Genomic DNA, 25,457 nt, shown 5'->3' with positions numbered 1-25,457 from the left:
CTAAATAGTTGTTTATGTTATAAAAGATTGGGAACGGGGGTTAATGAAAGGAAAAAGGAAGGATAAATCGCTTATAGCGGTGAATTAAATGATTGTTTTCAAGAAAAGTTCATATGTATATTCATATATATATTTTGTATAAACTGTCACATTATTATTCTAGTATGAGAATGGGTGTTCATGATCATAGCTATCTGTAATGTTGTTATTGTTTAGGAGCATGTTGAGTTCCCTACTGGACTATATGTTCATCCCACGTTGTTGAATCTTTTTCAGGTGTTTAGCAGGGTGTGCTACAAGATTTGGATCTTCTTATTTGTTGGCCACGGGGCCTCAGTTATGTTGGCGGAATGCCATTGTTGTAAAGGGTTACACCCTTCTTCTTGTACTTTTAATGATGTAAGCCCAAGGGCAATTTATTAAGTTAGTTCATGTAATATTTACTTTGCATACGAATGAGAGTATTGTTAATCACTTCTACGGATTGAATGTATGAGTTTATTTCCGCATGTTATCTCTGAAATTGAATTAAGTTAAAGAATTTGGTAATGACTCCGAGTAATAAAAGGTGGGGCGTGACATTATGCAACTTTCATTTCTATTGTTATTCAACTTCAATTTTTATTCAATTTACTTTTCTATTAAACTTCATTTTTTATTTAATTTCCAAATAGATCGTTATGGTATAGTGGTTTCTTGAATGAACTTCCATTTTTAATTTTCTGCAACTTCCATTTTTATTTTTATTCGACTTCCATTTTTATTCAGGTTATTTTTCTATTCAACTTCCTTTTTTATTTAATTTCCAAAAATGATCGTTAAGGTATAGTGGTTTCTTGAATGAACTTCCATTTTTAATTTTCTGCAACTTCCATTTTTATTTTTATTTAACTTCCTTTTTCATTCAAGTTTCTTTTCTACGCAACTTCTTTTTTTATTCAAGTTTCTTCTCTACTCAACTTCCTTTTTTATTTAATTTCCAAATAGATCGTTAAGGTATACTGATTTTTGGATTGAACTTCCATTGTTAATGTTATGCAACTTTCATTTTTATTTTTATTCAATTTCCATTTTTATTCAATTTACTTTTCTCTTAAACTTCATTTTTAATTTAATTTCCAAATTGATCGTTAAGGTATAGTGGTTTCTTGAATAAACTTCTATTTTTAATTTTCTGCAACTTCCATTTTATTTTTATTCGACTTCCATTTTTATTCAAGTTATTTTTCTATTCAACTTCCTTTTTTATTTAATTTCCAAATATATCGTTAAGGTATATTGGTTTCTGGATTGAACTTCCATTTTTAATTTTATCCAACTTTCACTTTTATTTTTATTCAACTTCCATTTTTATTCAATTTACTTTTCTATTAAATTTCCTTTTTTATTTAATTTCTAAATAGATCGTTAAGGTATAGTGGTTTCTTTAATGAACTTCTATTTTTAATTTTATGGAACTTCCATTTTTATTTTTATTCAGCTTCCATTTTTATTCAAGTAATTTTTCTATTCAACTTCATTTTTTATTTAATTTCCAAATAGATCGTTAAGGTATAGTGGTTTCTGGAATGAACTTCCATTTTTAATTTTCTGCAACTTCCATTTTTATATTTATTTAGCTTCCGTTTTTATTCACGTTTCTTTTCTACTCAACTTCCTTTTTCATTTAATTTCCAAATAGATGGTTAAGGTATACTGGTTTTTGGATTGAACTTCCATTGTTAATTTTATACAACTTTCATTTTTATTCAATTTACTTTTCTCTTAAACTTCATTTTCTATTTAATTTCCAAATTGATCGTTAAGGTATAGTGGTTTCTTGAATGAACTTTCATTTTTAATTTTCTGCAACTTCCATTTTTATTTTTATTTGACTACCATTTTTATTCAATTTACTTTTCTATTCAACTTCTTTTTTATTTAATTTCCAAATAGATCGTTAAGCTATAGTGGTTTCTTGAATGAACTTCCATTTTCAATTTTCTGCAACTTCCTTTTTTATTTTTATTCGACTTCTATTTTTATTCAAGTTATTTTTCTATTCAACTTCCTTTTTTATTTAATTTCCAAATAGATCGTTAAGGTATAGTGGTTTGTTGAATGATCTTCCATTTTTAATTTTCTGTGTAACGCCCTCAAAATAACAACATTAAACCCATCAAATAAAACATTCATTGACATGCGAAATATCCACATTCTTCTATTCATCAGAATTTCGTTACAAAAATATTACATGTTAACAACAAAAGTAAAATGCCCTACGGGCTTACAGCTTTCCAAGTTAACACTTGGTTACATCAAAAGAGTGCTAACTCATCTACACATTAAGCCCTCGGCTTGAATATACATGTAATACATCAAAAAGAACTTAAACAACAAAAATCTGTCCGCCTCTAGCCTCCCAAGCTATGACCTTGGAGGTGGCATGCTACCTGTACCTGAAAATGATGTTCCCATATAGGGTGAGCCACAGCCCAGTAGAAATACACTAAACCAACCATGAACAATGACTAAAAGATTAGCAATTGATAGATGGCCAACACAGATACATCCACATAAATCACATTTTATGTCATACGACTTATGAGTCCAAGTTACTTTTCATTTTCCCTTTTTCAACAGATAAGCATATTAGCTCTATCATCATCTCAATAAATATGTATAAAAACTATATCCCACATTCACAGATAAGCATATAAGCTATATCCACATTCTCAACAGATATGTATAACAACTATATCCCACATTCACAGATAAGCATATAAGCTATATCCGCACTTCACAAAGATAAGCATATGAGCTCTATCTTCACTTCTCTAGACAAGCATATGAGCTGTATCTACGGAGTTCATCCCCTATCTTCTCCCAACACTATCCGGTTTAGAGGTACATCCCCCATCTTCCCCTAAACCGCGGAGTACATCCCCCATCTCCTCTTCTACACATAACGCATACAAACACATTGGTTCTATATACAATCCTTCAATACATACAGTTAATGTATTCTATCAACCGTCAAATTCCATGACACATTCCGTTGATTAGTTTTCATTTGCCTAATCATCATGCATTGTCTACAACAATCACGACTATCCTCCACCGATAGCCCAAAGCAGTTATTTCTAAACAGAAAATAAATGCACAAATGGATATTCAATCAACATTTCAATTTGGTGAGTGATAAGTAATTCAACTACACCCTTTAACCCCATGCATTCCCAATCTCAACAATTCCATTTCATTTCCTCATTTCTCACAATTAATTATCCCAATTAATCAAACAATGTAATTAGGTCAACTTCCATAATTAACATTTCAACCCTTAGGTCCTATTTTCATCAATGATTCAACATTTATTCCATTTCTCTATGCCAAACATGCATCTAGGTTTATTATAAATAAAACCCCAACTTTTGTAAAATAACACAAAAGCCCCAAACTTTCACAAAATTACCAAACCAACCCCAACATCTCAAAATACTAAAATTTAAAGACAAAATCCAAAGAGAGGAGTAGGATATCCCTACCTCAAATTCGGAGCCCCAAGGGAGAAGATGACAAAACCCAACGTGCTTCAAATCCCAAAATTTTCAGATTAAAATGTAGCCCTCGACGATTAACAACTTTTTTGTAAAGGCCAAAGATGAGCAAATCACTCCTACTAGATCAAAACCTAGAGAGAAGGTTGAGAACCAAGAACTGCCTAAGAGTGAACATTTTCGTTATTTAGGGTCGATTATCACAACAGCGGGAGAGATTGATGCAGATGTGGCCCATAGGATTAAGGCGGGATGGTATAAGTGGAGAAGTGCGTCTGGGGTATTGTGCGATAAATGAATACCTACTAGACTAAAAGGTAAGTTCTATAGAACGGCTATTAGACCAGCTATGTTGTATGGGACGGAGTGTTGGGCAACCCAGAAACAACATGTAGATAAGATGAGTGTGGCTGAGATGAGAATGCGAAGGTGGATGTGTGGTAAGACTAGACAGGACAGGATTAGGAATGAGTGTATTCAGGAATGGGTAGGAGTAGCACCGATAGAAGATAAGTTGAGAGAGAATCGTTTGAGATGGTTTGGTCATATTCAACGGAGACCAACAGAGGCAGTAGTGAAGAGATGCGATGCTGTAACGATAGATGGTAGTGTTAGGGGACGGGGTAGGCCTAGATTAACGTTGACTAGCGTTATAGATAGAGATATGAATCTATTTAAGTTGACTAATGAAATGGCCTTTGATAGGGCCGCGTGGAGAAGAAGGATTCATGTAGCCGACCCCATTTGATGGGACTTAAGACTTGGTTTGGTTTGGTTTAGGAGAGAGAAGAGAAAGTGAAAAAGTGATTTGAAAAGTCAAAACTCGGAACTTAAACCCAGTCGCCCCGCTCGAGTGTCAAACTCCCCGCTCGAGCGTCACTCACAGACTCCCGCTCGAGCGTCAACCATCCCGCTCGAGCGGCGGATGCACACTCCCAGAACTTTTACAGAACTAGGTCTCCGCTCGAGCTTCCAACTCCCCGCTCGAGCGGCACTCACACAACCCCGCTCGAGCGTCCAATCCCACGCTCGAGCGTCCAACACTGCACAGGAAATACTGGATGGGTGCAATTCCCGCTCGAGCGCCAAAACCCCCGCTCGAGCGGACAGGTCAAAATCTGGGCAACTAGTTTTGGTTTCTAAACTCAACCAACCTGTAACAAACCTGCCCAACACATCCCCTATCTCAACTACAAAGTAAAAAGGATGTAAACAAGATAATAGTCAACTACCAACATCCACGGACACATGTCCGGATCACTGTACAACAAGGGTAAATCCGGGATCGCTATAACCTCCCCCCCTTAAAGAATTTCGTCCCCGAAATTAAGCACAAGTTTTCAAAAACAGGTTTTCCTCCATTTTAAACAATGTTACATTTTAACATTCAACAATTCGACCCATTACCGGTCATCCCATCCCTTTAACAAGAGGCATTTCACAATATGTAAACAACATATGTACTTTCAACATAACATTACGCATTTCCTTTCCAATTTCAACAATATATTCGACATATATAATGTTACATTCAACTTCCATATGAGGCAAGTTCCAAAACATATTTTCAATAAACCAAAACATTTTCAATGTTTCGCAACTTAAGACATATATAAAAGCTCTTAAGTCCAACAATGGTTCAAAATCTAAATACAAGATTACATATCAACAAACAAGTCCAGATATTTCTCACGGACTTCCAACTCACGTTCCCAAGTGGCCTCCTCCACTCCGTGATGTTTCCACAAGACTTTCACCAAAGGAATGGTCTTGCCACGCAGGACCTGAACCCGCCTATCCAAGACCCGAACCGGTCTCTCCTCATACGAGGCATCCTCATCCACCTCTAAATCGGTCCAATCCAATACATGTGATGGATCTGGCTCATACTTCCGAAGCATACTCACATGAAACACGTCATGAACTCTGGACAACTGCGGCGGTAAAGCTAACCGATAAGCAACCTCGCCAACCCTCTCAAGGATCTCAAAAGGACCAATAAATCGAGGGGATAACTTCCCACTCTTCCCAAACCTCATCAAGCCTCGCCTAGGTGATATCTTCAAAAAGACATGATCACCCACCTCAAACGCCAAAGGCCTCCTCCTACGGTCAGCATAAGATTTCTGACGACTCTGGGCTGTAACAAGCCTCCTACGGATAAGCTCAACTTTCTCCGTCGTCTCTCTAACCAACTCCGGACCCAACAAAGGTGCGTCACCCACCTCGGCCCAACACACTGGAGACCTACACGGTCGGCCATACAAGGCCTCAAACGGTGCCATACCGATACTAGACTGAAAACTGTTGTTGTAGGCAAACTCTACCAATGGTAAGTGCCTCTCCCACGTCCCACTGAAGTCCAGGACACAACCCCGAAGCATATCCTCGAGGATCTGAATAGTACGCTCGGACTGCCCGTCAGTCTGCGGATGGTAAGCCGTACTAAAGGTCAACTTAGTGCCCAAAGAACTCTGCAAGCTCTGCCACAACCTAGCAGTAAAACGAGGATCTCTATCTGAGATGATCGTCACTGGGACCCCGTGCAATCTCACTATGTCCCGAATATACAAGTCGGCAAGATGATCTACCGAATCTCTCACGCGCATAGGAATGAAGTGCGCCGACTTAGTCAACCGGTCTACAACCACCCAAATAGCATCACTACCCCGCTGAGTCCTCAGGAGACCCATGACGAAGTCCATAGTGACATGCTCCCACTTCCACTCGGCAATAGGCAGGGGTTGCAACAAACCCGCTGGCCTCTGATGCTCGGCCTTCACTTGCTGGCAAGTAAGGCACTTTGATACGAAAATAGCCACATCTCTCTTCATACCCTGCCACCAAAACTGGCGACCCAAATCCTGATACATCTTAGTGCCTCCGGGATGCACCGCAAGACGTGAATGGTGAAACTCTCGGAGTACTTCCTCTCGGCAAGACTCCGGCACAAACAAACGGTCTCGGTATCTCACACTCAGGTCGGGATACACCGTCAAACCCTTCTCAACCTTCCCATTGGAGATCCTCTCTCGGAAGGACTCTACCTCAAGGTCACCTCTCTGTGCCTCTAACACTCTAGTCACAAGTGTAGGCTGCGCGACAACGAAAAACAAGGCCGCAGCCTCAACAGATTCGCCCAGTAGCAAATCAAACTCGCCAAGAGCTCCCAACATCTCCCATTCTCGGATGGCAATACAAGCTATATCACTAATGAATTTCCTACTTAGGGCATCGGCCACAACATTGGCCTTTCCCGGGTGATAATGCAACTCAAAGTCGTAGTCCTCAATGAACTCCATCCATCTCCTCTGTCTCAAATTCAAGTCTCTCTGTGTAAACAGATACTTCAAACTCTTGTGGTCCGAGAACACCTCGAACTTCTCACCATAAAGGTAGTGCCTCCAGATTTTCAAGGCAAAGATCACTGCTGCTAACTCTAGGTCGTGTGTAGGGTAATTCTTCTCGTGTATTTTCAACTGACGTGAGCCATAAGCTACCACTTTCCCATCTTGCATCAACACACAACCCAAACCCTCTCGTGAGGCATCACAATAAACCGCATAACCCAACCCTCTCTCTCTCCGGGATAATCAACACCGGTGCGGTGGTCAATCTAACTTTCAGCTCTTGGAACGACTTTTCACAAGTCTCACTCCACACAAACTTGACTCCCTTCCGAGTCAGTCTAGTCAACAGTGACGCTAACCTGGAGAAATCTTTCACAAACCGGCGGTAATACCCAGCTAATCCCAGAAAACTGCGGATCTCAAACACACTTTTAGGCTGTGCCCAATCTTGCACTGCCTCTACCTTGGATGCATCAACAGACACCCCTTCCCCGGATACTACGTGGCCTAAGAACTTAACTTCTTCTAGCCAGAACTCACACTTCCCAACTTGGCATACAGCCTATGGGCTCTAAGTAGCTCAACCACCACTCTCAAGTGTGCCTCGTGCTCCTCCTCTGAAGACGAATAGACAAGAATGTCATCCACGAAAACGACTACAAATCGATCTAAGAATTCCCGGAAGATCCAGTTCATCATGTCCATAAAGACTGCCGGTGCATTGGTAAGCCCGAATGGCATCACCAGAAACTCGTAATGGCCATACCGCGTACGGAATGCCGTCTTAGGAACATCCTCCTCCCTGACCCTCAACTGGTGGTAACCCGATCTCAAGTCTATCTTAGAGAAACAACGGGAACCCTTCAACTGGTCAAACAGGTCATCTATACGGGGCATAGGGTACTTATTCTTGACCGTAGCCCGATTCAACTTCCGGTAGTCTATACACAATCTCAAGGCACCATCTTTCTTTTTAGCAAAGAGGGCCGGTGCTCCCCACGGTGAAACACTAGGGCGAACAAAGCCCTTATCTAGCAATTCCTGGAGCTGAACTTTCAAATCAACCAACTCTGCTGGAGCAAAACGATAAGGTGCCATAGAAATCGGCGCCCTGCCGGGCACTAACTCAATAGAGAACTCTATCTCTCGATGAGGTGGCAAACTAACAAGATCCTCGGGAAAGACATCCGAGTACTCACAAACCACTCTCGGAAACACAACACAGGTCTCATCACACTCACCACTCTCAAAGCTAGCAAGTAGACCACTAAGCTCACTTCGCCCTCGCGAATCATACCCCGGTGGCAAAGCGCTACCAACCCGGTCTCCCAAGAAATGGAACCACTCCCCGCTCAAGGTACATAACGTGACCCTCTGGCGGTAGCAATCGATAACAGCCCGGTATGACGACAGCCAGTCCATACCCAAAATAACATCAAAGCCCTTCATGGGCATGACAACAAACGGAAAAGGAAGCCTATGGTCGGCAACCTCTATATCACAACCTCTAACCCCCTGTTTCAAGATCAACTCACCACCAAGAGGTGACACTACACAAATAGGAGATTCTAACTGTGCCAACTCCAATTCCAAAACAGATGCAAATGCAGCAGATACAAATGAATAAGATGCACCCGTGTCAATCAACACGCTAGCAACCGAGTTACAAAACAGAAAAGTACCTCTCACTACCGATGGAGCCGGTACTAAATCCTGCGCGGTAACAGCATACACGCGCCCTGCAGGCCCCTGATCTACCTGCTCACCTCTAGGAGCATACGACTGCTGTACTGACTGGGACGACGAAGCCCCCGGATTGGCCCTCGAGGCCTGCACAGACTGAGCTGGCTGAAATCCTTGCGTCTGTCTAGAACCAAACGCTCCTGAAGTGGCACTCAACTGTGGGCAAAACCTCTTCAGGTGCCCAGGCTGTCCACACTGATAACAAGATAAGGGCTGCCCCCTGCCCAAACTCTGACTCTGCGGTCTAGCTGAAGAAGAAGCAGCTCTCTGACCCCCACCCTTCTGCGGGCAAACTAAAACCTTGTGACCCAGCTGGCCACACTTGTAACACGCAAACTCCCCCTGATTGCCTCTCCCTGAGCCTGCACTCGGCACTGGAAAGGTCGATCTAGAAACTACACCCTGAGGCTGCTGAGGGTTATAACCCCTCTGTCTCCTGCCATCGCCCTGACCATCCTGGCTCCTTTTGGAGCCTCTCTGCCCCTCTTCCTCCTCCTGCATCATGAGCTACATATGAGCTGCAGCATCCACTAAATGTCTATACTCTTGGATGTAAGACCCACCAACTCTCAGCTTGAGGCCCCGCCTCAACTTCCGCTCAAACTCATAGCAACGGTGTTCCTCAGACGCCACCAGTTCAGGTGCAAACCTGGACAAACTAGTGAAAGTGGCCTCGAACTCTGCCACAGACATACCCTGCTGATTTAGCCGACTAAACTGATCCCTCAGCTTCTCCCTAGCCACTGCAGATAAAAACCTCTCCTAGAAAGCATTTACGAACGCCTCCCATGTACCACCAACACGAGCCTTCACGTACTTCCACCATTGACCCGCACCCCCCTTCAGCTGGAAGGATGCCAAGGTCACTTTCAGTGCCCCGTCCTCGATGCCAAGCATCTCGAACGTCTTACTCATCTGTTCTAACCACTCGTCAGCCTTCAGTGGCTCCTTTGGATCTCCAACAAACTCATCCGGGTTAGACCGGAAGAACTCCCTCTTCAAGAAGGAAGGCCCTGCCTCAGCTGCCTGATTCCCTGCTCTGAGAATACCCAAAGCCCCTGCTATCTCTCGTGCCAAGGCACTCATAGCCTGTTGACCCACTGGCTCGGCCACATTGGCCTGACCAACTCCTTCCTGTACTGCCGGAATATCATCCGGTAAGGGTACTTCCTGCCTCGTAGGCCTACCACGCCTAGCACCTCTTCCTCGTCCTGACATCCTAATAAAGGTAATACAGAACGTTAGCACATTCACAAATGTGCCAAAACTAAACACTCACGTCCTAATGCATGGACAACTGTAATTCACTCCACGTAAGCACATAAACACATAAGCACTTACGAATTTCATTTCCGGATAATGACAGTCCCGAGGCGTTACTAAAGTTCCGGTTAGAAACGGCATTGATCAAGTGCCTTTCCAACAAGACTCCCAGAAACCCAAGGATCCAATCAACATCCTAGAAACCAAATCCCATACCCACATAGTCACATAAGCATGTTATCAATTAAGGACATAGCATATGACACTACATCTAAGTCTCTATCAAGCGAGACAAACCCATTGTGATACTAATCACTTCCCACGTACCCAAAGTATTCGAACCCGGTACGCTCTGATACCAAGTTGTAACGCCCTCAAAATAACAACATTAAACCCATCAAATAAAACATTCATTGACATGCGAAATATCCACATTCTTCTATTCATCAGAATTTCATTACAAAAATATTACATGTTAACAACAAAAGTAAAATGCCCTACGGGCTTACAGCTTTCCAAGTTAACACTTGGTTACATCAAAAGAGTGCTAACTCATCTACACATTAAGCCCTCGGCTTGAATATACATGTAATACATCAAAAAGAACTTAAACAACAAAAATCTGTCCGCCTCTAGCCTCCCAAGCTATGACCTTGGAGGTGGCATGCTACCTGTACCTGAAAATGATGTTCCCATATAGGGTGAGCCACAGCCCAGTAGAAATACACTAAACCAACCATGAACAATGACTAAAAGATTAGCAATTGATAGATGGCCAACACAGATACATCCACATAAATCACATTTTATGTCATACGACTTATGAGTCCAAGTTACTTTTCATTTTCCCTTTTTCAACAGATAAGCATATTAGCTCTATCATCATCTCAATAAATATGTATAAAAACTATATCCCACATTCACAGATAAGCATATAAGCTATATCCACATTCTCAACAGATATGTATAACAACTATATCCCACATTCACAGATAAGCATATAAGCTATATCCGCACTTCACAAAGATAAGCATATGAGCTCTATCTTCACTTCTCTAGACAAGCATATGAGCTGTATCTACGGAGTTCATCCCCTATCTTCTCCCAACACTATCCGGTTTAGAGGTACATCCCCCATCTTCCCCTAAACCGCGGAGTACATCCCCCATCTCCTCTTCTACACATAACGCATACAAACACATTGGTTCTATATACAATCCTTCAATACATACAGTTAATGTATTCTATCAACCGTCAAATTCCATGACACATTCCATTGATTAGTTTTCATTTGCCTAATCATCATGCATTGTCTACAACAATCACGACTATCCTCCACCGATAGCCCAAAGCAGTTATTTCTAAACAGAAAATAAATGCACAAATGGATATTCAATCAACATTTCAATTCGGTGAGTGATAAGTAATTCAACTACACCCTTTAACCCCATGCATTCCCAATCTCAACAATTCCATTTCATTTCCTCATTTCTCACAATTAATTATCCCAATTAATCAAACAATGTAATTAGGTCAACTTCCATAATTAACATTTCAACCCTTAGGTCCTATTTTCATCAATGATTCAACATTTATTCCATTTCTCTATGCCAAACATGCATCTAGGTTTATTATAAATAAAATCCCAACTTTTGTAAAATAACACAAAAGCCCCAAACTTTCACAAAATTACCAAACCAACCCTAACATCTCAAAATACTAAAATTTAAAGACAAAATCCAAAGAGAAGAGTAGGATATCCCTACCTCAAATTCGAAGCCCCAAGGGAGAAGATGACAAAACCCAACGTGCTCCAAATCCCGAAATTTTCAGATTAAAATGTAGCCCTCGACGATCAACAACTTTTTTGTAAAGGCCAAAGATGAGCAAATCACTCCTACTAGATCAAAACCTAGAGAGAAGGTTGAGTTATAGAGTGAGAGGCTCAACAATGGTGTTTTTGGAAAAGTAGGACAGAGAAGAGAAAGTGAAAAAGTGATTTGAAAAGTCAAAACTCGGAACTTAAACCCAGTCGCCCTGCTCGAGCGTCAAACTCCCCGCTCGAGCGTCACTCACAGACTCCCGCTCGAGCGTCAACCATCCCGCTCGAGCGGCGGATGCACACTCCCAGAACTTTTACAGAACTAGGTCTCCGCTCGAGCTTCCAACTCCCCGCTCGAGCGGCACTCACACAACCCCGCTCGAGCGTCCAGTCCCACGCTCGAGCGTCCAACACTGCACAGGAAATACTGGATGGGTGCAATTCCCGCTCGAGCGCCAAAACCCCCGCTCAAGCGGACAGGTCAAAATCTGGGCAACTAGTTTTGGTTTCTAAACTCAACCAACATGTAACAAACCTGCCCAACACATCCCCTTATCTCAACTACAAAGTAAAAAGGATGTAAACAAGATAATTATCAACTACCAACATCCACGGACACATGTCCGGATCACTGTACAACAAGGGTAAATCCGGGATCGCTATATTCTGCAACTTCCATTTTTATTTTTAAGAAACTTCCAATTTTCTTCAAGTTACTTTTTTATTCAACTTCCTTTTTTATTTAATTTCCAAATAAATCGTTAACGTATAGTGGTTTCTGGAATGAATTTCCATTTTTATTTTTATTCAAATTTCAATTTTATTTAATTTACTTTTCTATTAAACTTCGTTTTTTTATTTAATTTCCAAATAGATCGTTAAGGTATAGTGGTTTCTTGAATGAATTTCCATTTTTAATTTTCTGCAACTTCCATTTTTATTTTTATTCGACTTCCATTTTTATTCAAGTTATTTTCTATTCAACTTCCTTTTTTATTTAATTTTCAAATAGATCGTTAAGGTATAGTGGTTTTATAGCGATCTCGGTTGTCCCTTTACTGTTCTGTTGTATTCCGGACTCGATTCCGTGAAGTTGGTAGTGGTATCTATCCTGTTGTTGTCCTTTAATTCCACTTGATTGAGTTGTAGGATGTTTATGGGCTCTTGTTGAACTGGTGGGTTAAGCCTTGGTCTATATCCTTGTTGCCCAGGTTTTTGGTGTAACGCTCGAGCGGGTCATTCTGCGCTCGAGCGGAGTTTGGTTTCTAGTCTAGCGCTCGAGCGGGTGTTCTGGCGCTCGAGCGGAGATTGCACACTCCCAGTATTTCGTGTCTCTGCAAAACTTCTGCAGATGTGATTTTTACGCTCGAGCGGTGGCGCTCGAGCGGGTCAGTTGGCGCTCGAGCGGGTAGTACTTCCTGAGTATAAGTTCTGGGAAGGAGAAATCCACGCTCGAGCGGACTGGTTTTCGCGCTTGAGCGGAAGTGCTTTATTCTTGTGTCTTGGCGCTCGAGCGTGTCCAGATTTTTGTTCTTGGCGCTCGAGCGTCGTGTTCTCCGCTCGAGCAGGTCATACGTATATGAGTTATCCGCTGGGTGATTTCAAATCACTTTTTGCTTTTCTTTCTCTCTCCTACTTTTTCTAAAAACCATTTTTGAGAGCCTCTCTCTCTAGATACTCCCTTCTCTCTAGGGTTTGATCTAGTTAGAGTGTCCTCCTTCTCTTCGGCCTTTGTAAAAGTTGTGTTGATCGTCGAGGGCGTCGTTTTGATCTGAAAATCTTGGTCTTTGGAGCACGTTGGTTTTGGGTCTCTTCTCCATCCGAGCTCTAATTTCGAGGTAGGGATAACCTACTCCTTACTATGAGCTTTGTCTTTAAATTTTAGTATTTTGAGATGTTGGGGAAGGTTTGGTAATTTTGTGAAAGTTTGGGGCCTTTGTGTAAATTTTACAAAAGTTGGGGTTTTTATTTATATAAGACCTAAATGCATGTTTGGCATGGGAAAGTGAAATTAATGTTGAGATATTAATGAAAACGGAACCTAAGGGTTGTAATGTAAATTATGGAAAATGCCCTAATTACATTGGTTAATTAATTTGTAAAATTAATTATGAGAAATGAGGAATTGATTTGGGAAGTTATGGGATAAAAGGGTGTAGTTGGATTATTTATCACTCATCTAGTTGGAATGTTGATTATATATCCATTGTTGCATTTATTTTCTGTATAGAAATAACTACTTTGGGCTATCGGTGGAGGATAGTCTTGATTGTTGTAGACAATGCATGATGATTAGGCAAACTGAAACTAATCACTGGAATGTGTCATTGAGATTGACGATTGAAAGAATACATTAAATTTATGTATTGTGTGATGATGTGTATAATTGTTGTTTATATGCATTGTGTTGTGTTGGAGGAGATAGGGGATGTACTCCACGGTTTAGGGGAAGATAGGGGATGGACCTCTAAACCGGATGTTGTTGGGAGGAGATAGGGGATCAACTCCGTAGATAGAGCTCATATGCTTATCTAGTAATGTGTTGACAGAGCTCATCTGCTTGTCATTGGAAGTGTGATAGTGCTCATATGCATATCTGTGGAAGTGATGATATAGCTTGTATGCTTATCTGTTGTTGTGTGATATAGCTAGTATGCTTATCTATTATGAAATGGGAAGTGTTTGATATGAGTTACTGTCTCATATGAGTTGTTTGGCCAGGTTCTGAGCCATGGTTGTAAATTGAGAATTGAAAGGAATTGGAAAATGGACTGTGATATGGACTTGTATGTCATGAAACCGTAAAGTGTGATAAGGGAAAGTATCTGTGTTGGCCATCTATCAACTGCTAATCTTTTAGTCATTGTTCATATTTGGTTTAGTATATTTCTACTGGGCTGTGGCTCACCCTATATGGGAATATCATTTTTAGGTACAGGTAGCATGCCACCTCCAAGGACGTAGCTTGGGAGGCTAGAGGCGGACACACTTTTGTTGTCTTATTTTTGATGTATTACATGTATATTCAAGCCAAGGGCTTAATGTGTAAATGAGTTAGTACTCTTTTGTTGTAACCAAGTGTTAACTTGGAAAGCTGTAAGCCTCTAGGGCATTTGCTTTTATTGTTAACATGTAGTACTTTTTGTAATGAAACTCTGATTAATGGAAGAATGAGGCACTTTTGTAGATCAATGCATGTCTATATTGATGGGTTTTATGTTATTATTTTGAGGGCGTCACAGGTTTCTTGAATGAACTTCCATTTTTAATTTTCTGCAACTTCCATTTTTATTTTTATTTGACTTCCATTTTTATTCAATTTACTTTTCTATTCAACTTCCTTTTTTATGTAATTTCCAAATAGATCGTTAACGTATAGTGGTTTCGGGAATGAACTTCCATTTTTAATTTTATGCAACTTCCATTTTTATTTTTATTCAACTTCCATTTTTATTCAATTTACTTTTCTATTAAACTTCCTTTTTTATTTAATTTCCAAATACACCGTTAAGGTATAGTGGTTTCTTGAATGAATTTCCATTTTTAATTTTCTGCAACTTCCATTTTTATTTTTATTCGACTTCCTTTTTTATTCAAGTTATTTTTCTATTCAACTTCCTTTTTTATTTAATTTTCAAATAGATCGTTATGGTATTGTGATTTCTTGAATGAACTTCCAATTTTAATTTTCTGCAACTTCCATTTTTATTTCTGTTCAACTTCTTTTTTTATTCAAGTTTCTTTTCTATTCAACTTCCTTTTTTATTTAATTTCCAAATAGATCGTTAAGGTATAGTGGTTTCTGGATTGAACTTCCATTTTTAATTTTATGCAACTTTCATTTTTGTTTTTCTTCAGCTTCCATATTTATTCAATTTGCTTTTCTGTTAAACTTCCTTTTTTATTTAATTTCCAAATAGACCGTTAAGGTATAGTAGTTTCTTGAATGAACTTCAACATTTAATTTTCTGCAACTTCCATTTTTTTTTATTCAACTTCCACTTGTATTCAAGTTATTTTTCTATTTAACTTCTTTATTTATTTAATTTCCAAATAGATCGCTAAGGTATAGTGCCTTCTTGAATGCACTTCCATTTTTAATTTTCTGCAACTTCCATTTTTATTTTTATTTAACTTCCTTTTTTATTCAAGTTTGTTTTCTACTCAACTTTCTTTTTTATTTAATTTCCAAATAGATCGTTAAGAAATAGTGGTTTCTGGATTGAACTTTCATTTTTAATTTTATGCAAATTTCATTTTTATTTTCATTCAACTTTCATTTTTATTGAATTTATTTTTCTATTAAACTTCTTTTTTTCTTTAATTTCCAAATAGATCGTTAAGGTATGGTGGTTCCTTCAATGAATTTCCATTTTTAATTTTCTGCTACTTCCATTTTTATTTTTATTCAACTTCCATTTTTATTCAAGTTATCTTTCTATTCAGCTTCCTTTTTTATTTAATTTCCAAATAGATCGATAAGGTATAGTGGTTTGTGGATTGAACTTCCATTTTTAATTTTATGCAACTTTCATTTTTATTTTTATTCAACTTCCATTTTTATTCAATTTAATTTTCTATTAAATTTTGTTTTTTATTTAATTTCCAAATAGATCGTTAAGGTATGGTGATTTCTTGATCGAATTTCCATTTTTAATTTTCTGCAACTTCCATTTTTATTTTTAATTTACTTCCAATTTTCTTCAAGTTACTTTTCTATTCAACTTCATTTTTTATTTAATTTCCAAATAGATCGTTAACGTATAGTGGTTTCTGGAACGAACTTCCATTTTTAATTTTATGCAACTTTCATTTTTATTTTTATTCAACTTCCATTTTTATTCAATTTACTTTTCTATTAAACTTCATTTTTTATTTAATTTCGAAATAGACCGTTAATGTATAGTGGTTTCTTGAAGGAATTTCCATTTTTAATTTTCTGCAACTTCCATTTTTATTTTTATTCGACTTCCATTTTTATTCAAGTTATTTTTCTATTCAACTTCCTTTTTTATATAATTTTCAAATAGATCGTTAAGGTATAGTAGTTTTTTGAATGAACTTCCAATTTTAATTTTCTGCAACTTCCATTTTTATTTCTATGCAACTTCTTTTTTTATTCAAGTTTGTTTTCTATTCAACTCCCTTTTTTGTTTAATTACCAAATAGATCGTTATGGTATAGTGGTTTCGGGATTGAACTTCCATTTTTAATTTTATGCAACTTTCAGTTTTATTTTTATTCAACTTCCATTTTTATTCAATTTACTTTTCTATTAAACTTCCTTTTTTATTTAATTTCCAAATAGATCGTTAAGGTATAGTGGTTTCTTGAATGAACTTCCATTTTTAATTTTCTGCAACTTCCATCTTTTTTTTATTCAACTTCCATTTTTATTCAAGTTATTTTTCAATTCAACTTCTTTTTTTATTTAATTTCCAAATCGATCGTTAACGTATAGTAGTTTCTTGAATGAACTTCCATTTTTAATTTTCTGCAACTTCCATTTTTATTTTTATTTAACTTTCTTTTTTATTCAAGTTTCTTTTCTACTCAACTTCCTTTTTTATTCAATTTCCAAATAGATCATTAAGGTATGGTGGTTTCTTGAATGAATTTCCATTTTTAATTTTTTGCAACTTCCATTTTTATTTTTATTCAACTTCCATTTTTATTAAAGTTATTTTTCTATTCAACTTCCTTTTTTATTTAATTTCCAAATAGATCGTTAAAGTATAGTGGTTTCTGGATTGAACTTCCATTTTAATTTTATGCAACTTTCATTTTTATTTTTATTCAACTTCCATTTTTTTTCAATTTACTTTTCTATTAAACTTCCTTTTTTATTTAATTTTCAAATATATTGTTAAGGTATGGTGGTTTCTAGAACGAATTTCCATTTTTAATTTTCTGCAACTTCCATTTTTATTTTTAATAAACTTCCAATTTTCTTCAAGTTACTTTTCTATTCAACTTCCTTTTTTATTTAATTTCCAAATAGATCGATAACGTATAGTGGTTTTTGGAATGAACTTCCATTTTTAATTTTATGCCACCTTCATTTTTATTTTTATTAAACTTCCATTTTTATTCAATTTACTTTTCTATTAAACTTCCTTTTTAATTTAATTTCCATATAGACCGTTAAGGTATAGGGGTTTCTTGAATGAATTTCCATTTTTAATTTTCTGCAACTTCTATTTTTATTTTTATTAGACTTCCTTTTTTATTCAAGTTATTTTTCTTTTCAACTACCTTTTTTATTTAATTTTGAAATAGATCGTTAAGGTATAGTGGTTTCTTGAATGAACTTCCAATTTTAATTTTCTGCAACTTCCATTTTTATTTCTATTCAACTTCTTTTTTTATTCAAGTTTTTTTCTATTCAACTTCCTTTTTTGTTTAATTTCCAAATAGATCGTTAAGGTATAGTAGTTTCCGGATTGAACTTCCATTTTTAATTTTATGCAACTTTCACTTTTATTTTTATTCAACTTGCATTTTTATTCAATTTACTTTTCTATTAAACTTCATTTTTTATTTAATTTTCAAATAGATTGTTAAGGTATAATGGTTTCTTGAATGAACTTCCATTTTTAATTTTATGCAACTTCCATCTTTATTCAATTTACTTTTCTATTAAACTTCGTTTTTTTATTTAATTTCCAAATAGATCGTTAACGTATAGTGGTTTCTTGAAAGAATTTCCATTTTTAATTTTCTGCAACTTTCATTTTTATTTTTAATTAACTTCCATTTTTATTCAAGTTACTTTCAATTCAACTTCTTTTTTTATTTAATTTCCAAATAGATCATTAAGGCATAGTGGTTTCTTAAATGAACTTTCAATTTTAGTTTTCTGCAACTTCCATTTTTATTTCTATTCAACTTCTTTTTTTATTCAAGTTTCTTTTCTATTCAACTTCCTTTTTTACTTAATTTCTAAATAGATCGTTAAGGTATAGTGGTTTCTGGATTGAACTTCCATTTTTAATTTTATGCAGCTTTCACTTTTATTTTTATTCAACTTCCATTTTTATTCAAATTACTTTTCTATTAGACTTCCTTTTTTATTTGATTTCCAAATAGATCATTAAGTTATTGTGGTTTCTTGAATGAACTTCCATTTTTAATTTTCTGCAACTTCCATTTTTTTTTTCGATTCAACTTCCATTTATATTCAAGTTATTTTTCTATTCAACTTCTTTTTTTTATTTAATTTGAAAACAGATCGTTAAGGTATAGTGGTTTCTTGAATGAACTTCCATTTTTAATTTTCTGCAACTTCCATTTTTATTTTTATTTAACTTCCTTTTTTATTCAAGTTTCTTTTCTACTCAACTTCCTTTTTTATTTAATTTCCAAATAGATCGTTAAGGTATACTGGTTTCTGGATTGAACTTCTATTTTTAATTTTATGCAACTTTCATTTTTATTTTCATTCAACTTCTATTTTTATTCAATTTAATTTTCTATTAAACTTCCTTTTTTATTTAATTTTCAAATAGATCGTTAAGGTATAGTGGTTTCCTGAATGAATTACCATTTTTAATTTTCGGCAACTTCCATTTTTATTTTTAATTAGCTTCCATTTTTCTTCAACTTACTTTTCTATTCAACTTCCTTTTTTATTTAATTTCCAAATAGATCTTTAAGGTCTAGCGGTTTCTTGAATGTACTTCCATTTTTAATTTTACGCAACTTCCATATTTATTTTTATTCAACTTCCATTTTTATTCAATTTTCTTTTCTATTCAACTTCTTTTTTTATGTAATTTCCAAATAGATCGTTAAGGTATATTGGTTTCTTGAATTAACTTCCATTTTTAATTTTATCCATCTTCCATTTTTATTTTTATTTAAATTCCTTTTTTATTCAAATTTATTTTCTACTCAACTTCGTTTTTTATTTAATTTCCAAATAGATCGTTAAGAAATCGTGGTTTCTGGATTGAACTTCCATTTTTAATTTTATTTCCAAATAGATTGTTAAGCTATGGTGGTTCCTTGAATGAATTTCCATTTTTAATTTTCTGCTACATCCATTTTTATTTTTATTCAACTTCCATTTTTATTCAAGTTATTTTTCTATTCAACTTCCTTTTTTATTTAATTTCCAAATAGATCGTTAAGGTATAGTGGTTTCTGGATTGAACTTCCATTTTTAATTTTATGCAACTTTCATTTTTATTTTTATTCAACTTCCATTTTTATTCAATTTACTTTTCTATTAAATTTCATTTTTTATTTAATTTCCAAATAGATCGTTATGGTATGGTGGTTTCTTCAACGAATTTCCATTTTTAATTTTCTGCAACTTCCATTTTCATTTTTAATTTACTTCCAATTTTCATCAAGTTACTTTTCTATTCAACTTCCCTTTTTATTTAATTTCGAAATAGACCGTTAAGGTATAGGGGTTTGTTGAATAAATTTTCATTTTTAATTTTCTGCAACTTCCATTTTTATTTTTATTTGACTTCCATTTTTATTCAAGTTATTTTTCTTTTCAACTTCCTTTTTTATTTAATTTTCAAATAGATCGTTAGTGTATAGTGGTTTCTTGAATGAAGTTCCATTTTTATTTCTATTCAACTTCTTTTTTTATTCAAGTTTCTTTTCTATTCAACTTCCTTTTTCATTTAATTTCCAAATAGATCGTTAAGGTATTGTGGTTTCTGGATTGAACTTCCATTTTTAATTTTATGCAACTTTCATTTTTATTTTTATTCAACTTCTATTTTTATTCAATTCACTTTTCTATTAAACTTCTTTTTTTATTTAATTTCCAAATAGATCGTTAAGGTATAATGGTTTCTTGAATGAACTTCCATTTTTAATTTTATGCAACTTCCATTTTTATTTTTTTTCAAATTCCATTTTTATTCAATTTACTTTTCTATTAAACTTCATTTTTTTATTTAATTTCCAAATAGATCGTTAAGGTATAGTGGTTTCTTGAATTAATTTCCATTTTTAATTTTCTGCAACTTCCACTTTTATTTTTAATTAACTTCTATTTTTATTCAAGTTACTTTTCAATTCAACTTCTTTTTTTATTTAATTTCCAAATAGATCGTTAAGATATAGTGGTTCCTTGAATGAACTTCCAATTTTAATTTTCTGCAACTTCCATTTTTATTTCTATTCAACTTCTTTTTTTATTCAAGTTTCTTTTCAATTCAACTTCCTTTTTTATTTAATTTCTAAATAGATCGTTAAGGTATAGTGGTTTCTGGATTGAACTTCCATTTTTAATTTTATGCAGACTTCATTTTTATTTTTATTCAACTTCCGTTTTTATTCAAATTACTTTTCTATTAAACTTCCTTTTTTATTTGATTTCCAAATAGATCATTAAGGTATTGTGGTTTCTTGAATGAACTTCAAGTTATTTTTCTATTCAACTTCTTTTTTTATTTAATTTCCAAACAGATCGTTATGGTATAGTGGTTTCTTAAATGAACTTCCATTTTTATTTTTATTTAACTTCCTTTTTTATTCAAGTTTCTTTTCTACTCAACTTCCTTTTTTATTTAATTTTCAAATAGATCGTTAAGGTATACTGGTTTCTGGATTGAACTTCTATTTTAAATTTTATGCAACTTTCATTTTTATTTTCATTCAACTTCCATTTTTATTCAATTTACTTTTCTATTAAACTTCCTTTTTTATTTAATTTCCAAATAGATCGTTAAGGTATGGTGGTTTCTTGAATGAATTTCCATTTTTAATTTTCTGCAACTTCCATTTTTATTTTTAATTAACTTCCATTTTTCTTCAACTAACTTTTCTATTCAACTTCCTTTTTTATTTAATTTCCAAATAGATCTTTAAGGTTTAGCGGTTTCTTGAATGTACTTCAATTTTTAATTTTATGCAACTTCCATTTTTATTTTTATTCAACTTCCATTTTTATTCAATTTTCTTTTCTATTCAACTTCTTTTTTTTATGTAATTTCCAAATAGATCGTTAAGGTATATTAGTTTCTTGAATTAACTTCCATTTTTAATTTTATCCGATTTCCATTTTTAATTTTATTCAACTTCCATTTTTATTCAATTTACTTTTCTATTAAACTTCCTTTTTTGTTTAATTTCCAAATAGATCGTTAAGGTATGGTGGTTTCTTGAATGAATTGCCATTTTTAATTTTCTGCAACTTCCATTTTTATTTTTAATTAACTTCCATTTTTCTTCAACTAACTTTTCTATTCAACTTCCTTTTTTATTTAATTTCCAAATAGATCTTTAAGGTTCAGCGGTTTCTTGAATGTACTTCCATTTTTAATTTTCTGCAACTTCCATTTTTTTTTTCGATTCAACTTCCATTTATATTCAAGTTATTTTTCTATTCAACTTCTTTTTTTTATTTAATTTGAAAACAGATCGTTAAGGTATAGTGGTTTCTTGAATGAACTTCCATTTTTAATTTTCTGCAACTTCCATTTTTATTTTTATTTAACTTCCTTTTTTATTCAAGTTTCTTTTCTACTCAACTTCCTTTTTTATTTAATTTCCAAATAGATCGTTAAGGTATACTGGTTTCTGGATTGAACTTCTATTTTTAATTTTATGCAACTTTCATTTTTATTTTCATTCAACTTCTATTTTTATTCAATTTAATTTTCTATTAAACTTCCTTTTTTATTTAATTTTCAAATAGATCGTTAAGGTATAGTGGTTTCTAGATTGAACTTCCATATTTAATTTTATGCAACTTCCATTTTTATTTTTATTCAACTTCCATTTTTATTCAATTTTCTTTTCTATTCAACTTCTTTTTTATGTAATTTCCAAATAGATCGTTAAGGTATATTGGTTTCTTGAATTAACTTCCATTTTTAATTTTATCCAATTTCCATTTTTAATTTTATTCAACTTCCATTTTTATTCAATTTACTTTTCTATTAAACTTCCTTTTTTATTTAATTTCCAATTAGCTCGTTAAGGTATAGTTGTTTCTTGAATGAACTTCCATTTTTTATTTTCTGCAACTTCCATTTTTTTTTATTCAACTTCGATTTTTATTCAAGTTATTTTTCAATTCAATTTCTTTTTTTATTTAATTTCCAAATAGATCGTGAAGGTATAGCGGTTTCTTGAATGCACTTCCATTTTTAATTTTTTGCAACTTCCATTTTTATTTTTATTTAAATTCCTTTTTTATTCAAGCTTCTTTTCTACTCAACTTCGGTTTTTATTTAATTTCCAAATAGATCGTTAAGAAATAGTGGTTTTTGGATTGAACTTCCATTTTTAATTTTATGCAACTTTCATTTTTATTTTCATTATACTTCCATTTTTATTGAATTTACTTTTCTATTAAACTTCATTTTTTATTTAATTTCCAAATAGATCGTTAGGCTATGGTGGTTCCTTGAATAAATTTCCATTTTTAATTTTCTGCTACTTCAATTTTTATTTTTATTCAACTTCCATTTTTATTCATGTTATTTTTCTATTCAACTTCCTTTTTTATTTAATTTCCAAATAGATCGTTAAGGTATAGTGGTTTCTGGATTGAACTTCCATTTTTAATTTTATGCAACTTTCATTTTTATTTTTATTCAACTTCCATTTTTATTCCATTTACTTTTCTATTAAATTTCATTTTTGTTTAATTTCCAAATAGATCGTTAAGGTATGGTGGTTTCTTGAACGAATTTCCATTTTTGATTTTCTGCAACTTCCATTTTTATTTTTTATTTACTTCCAATTTTCTTCAAGTTACTTTTCTATTCAACTTCATTTTTTATTTAATTTCCAAATAGATCGTTAACGTATAGTGGTTTCTGGAACGAACTTCCATTTTTAATTTTATGCAACTTTCATTTATATTTTTATTCAACTTCCATTTTTATTCAATTTACTTTTCTATTAAACTTCCTTTTTTATTTAATTTCGAAATAGACCGTTAAGGTATAGTGGTTTCTTGAATGAATTTCCATTTTTAATTTTCTGCAACTTCCATTTTTATTTTTATTCGACTTCCATTTTTATTCAAGTTTTTTTTTTCTTTTCAACTTCCTTTTTTATTTAATTTTCAAATAGATCGTTAAGGTATAGTGGTTTCTTGAATGAAGTTCCAATTTTAATTTTGTACAACTTCCATTTTTATTTCTATTCAACTTCTTTTTCTATTCAAGTTTGTTTTCTATTCAACTTCCTTTTTTATTTAATTTCGAAATGGATCGTTAAGTTATAGTGGTTTCTGGATTGAACTTCCCTTTTTAATTTTATGCAACTTTCACTTTTATTTTTATTCAACTTTCATTTTTATTCAATTTAGTTTTCTATTAAACTTCATTTTTTATTTAATTTCCAAATAGATCGTTAAGGTATAGTGGTTTCTTGAATGAACTTCCATTTTTAATTTTCTGCAACTTCCATTTTTATTTTTATTTCACATCCATTTTTATTCAAGTTATTTTTCTACTCAACTGCCTTTTTTATTTAATTTCCAAATAGATCGTTGAGGTATAGTGGTTTCTTGAATGAATTTCCATTTTTAATTTTCAGCAACTTCCATTTTTATTTTTAATTAACTTTCATTTTTATTCAAGTTACTTTTCAATTCAACTTTTTTTTTTTTAATTTAATTTCCAAAATAGAGCGTTAAGGTATAGTGGTTTCTTGAATGAACTTCCAATTTTAATTTTCTGTAACTTCCATTTTTATTTCTATGCAACTTCTTTTTTTATTCAAGTTTCTTTTCTATTCAGCTTCATTTTTTATTTAATTTCTAAATAGATCGTTAAGGTATAGTGGTTTCTGGATTGAACTTCCATTTTTAATTTTATGCAACATTCACTTTTATTTTTCTTCAACTTCCATTTTTATTCAAATTACTTCTCTACTAAACTTCCTTTTTTATTTAATTTCCAAATAGATCATTAAGGTATAGTGGTTTCTTGAATGAACTTCCATTTTTAATTTTATGTAACTTCTGTTTTTATTTTTATTCAAATTCCTTTTTTATTCAATTTACTTTTCTATTAAACTTCGTTTTTTTATTTAATTTCGAAATAGATCGTTAAGGTATAGTGGTTTCTTGAATAAATTCCATTTTTAATTTTCTGCAACTTCCTTTTTTAATTTTATTTAACTTCCATTTTTATTCGAGTTTCTTTTGTACTCAACTTCCTTTTTTATTTAATTTCCAAATAGATCGTTAAGGTATAGTGGTTTCTGGATTGAACTTCTATTTTTAATTTTATGCAACTTTCATTTTTATTTTCATTCAACTTCCATTTTTATTCAATTTACTTTTCTATTAAACTTCCTTTTTTATTTAATTTCCAAATAGATCGTTAAGGTATGGTGGTTTCTTGAATGAATTTTCACTTTTAATTTTCTGCAACTTCCACTTTTATTTTTAATTAACTTCCATTTTTCTTCAAGTTACTTTTCTATTCAACTTCCTTTTTTGTTGAATTTCCAAATTGATCGTTAATGTATAGTGGTTTCTTGAATGAACTTCCATTTTTAATTTTCTGCAATTTTTATTTTTATTTTTATTTAACTTTCTTATTTATTCAAGTTTCTTTTCTACTCAACTTCCTTTTTTATTTAATTTCCAAATAGATCGTTAACGTATAGTGGTTTCTTGAATGAACTTCCATTTTTAATTTTATGCAACTTCCATTTTTATTTTTATTCAACTTCCATTTTTAGTCAATTTACTTTTCTATTGAACTTCATTTTTTATTTAATTTCCAAATAGATCGTTAAGGTATA

The sequence above is a fragment of the Camellia sinensis genome, chromosome 2 (assembly GCF_055761805.1).
Source record: "Camellia sinensis isolate YWXY chromosome 2, ASM5576180v1, whole genome shotgun sequence".
In the NCBI taxonomy this organism is placed as follows: Eukaryota; Viridiplantae; Streptophyta; class Magnoliopsida; order Ericales; family Theaceae; genus Camellia; species Camellia sinensis.
The sequence above is the reverse complement of the archived record's forward strand: the minus strand, read 5'-3'. Positions refer to the sequence as shown.